The sequence below is a fragment of the Choristoneura fumiferana genome, chromosome 5 (genome assembly GCF_025370935.1).
Source record: "Choristoneura fumiferana chromosome 5, NRCan_CFum_1, whole genome shotgun sequence".
NCBI lineage: Eukaryota > Metazoa > Arthropoda > Insecta > Lepidoptera > Tortricidae > Choristoneura > Choristoneura fumiferana.
The window spans coordinates 8659666-8660961 of record NC_133476.1 but is presented as its reverse complement, the minus strand read 5'-3'; positions in this window follow the sequence as shown (position 1 = coordinate 8660961).

Genomic DNA, 1296 nt, shown 5'->3' with positions numbered 1-1296 from the left:
TGAATAACGTTTTAATAGCGTTTTAATTACTTTCACACTTTGATACCGTTACTACAATAAAAAACGTTGATAAACTTTTACAAGAACCAAATAACTACGTTGCGTGTCACTTTCTCACGTTTTAAGCCGTGTTAGTAAAGAATAGAATTAATAAAAAAGATTATATTACATAGGCGGCTTTTACCCAATACCTAACAGGGTAACTACAATATTATAATGGCAACACTAGTGTTGACGTTTTATGTTAAGTAATAAGGTTTTGGTGTAGTTTGGTTGCAAGTGTGTGCTTGCCACTGCGTTAGCACACGGATTGGTGTAGTTTGACCGGCCTCACTTCGTTGTTCGCAGCGCCGTATCTTTAGTTTTTATTTGATCTGAGAATCATGTACATTTATTTAGTAACTGTTTCTAGCGAAATCAACGAGCATTGCAATTTTCCGGGATGAAAATATTACCAAGTGTCACCGGTAAGCTAAAATAGGGTTGTCTTAAATCATACTGGTCAAACTGAACGACAAGGCGGAACTGATACGATCGGGGAGCCATTTTTGGCAAGAGTCTAGTCGAACACGACCTTACACGAGAGTGTAAATGCAGCTTTACAAAAAGTACAGTTTGTATCAAAGTCAAGTCAAATATCTTTTCTCAAAAATGTCCGTAAAAGTTGGCATTATTCTTTACATATCAGAAGGTGAAGTGCATAGTAGTAGGGGAGCCCACGATGCTAAATCGGGATTTACTCGAGCGTCATAGAGACCTATTGGGTTGCGAAGCTTAGATCATAAGAAGAAAAAAATGTCATATAATAAATACCTTTTCATCGGTGGGGGGAATTGTTATAGATTTTCAAAAATGTAAAAAAAAACTGTTGCATGGACATACTCGAGCGCGTCAGATATTGATATCATCCATGTCCTACGTATTTTTAAAAATGTACGTATGTTAATCTGATTGTTTCCATGATGGGGGTGGTCGTACGTATGGGTTGAAAATGAAAAAAAAAAAAATTTGATCGAGCGCGTCAGATTTTCTAAGGGGATGTTAAGAGATCCTAAAAAAAGGCTCTTATATAATAATCTGACGATTTGGATGTGACGCAAATTCGTAGCCATTATTAGAATGTGCATAAAAAATTCGCCATTTTGAAATCCTCAAGCGCGTCAGATTAAGATATATATGGTTCTCCTTCATGCCCTAGACGTGCTGTCTCATAATCTGACGATTATCTGGAGGGATTCGCCTAATCTGACAATTAAAAAATTTTTTTTTCTTATTTTTTTAAATCATTGAACTTAA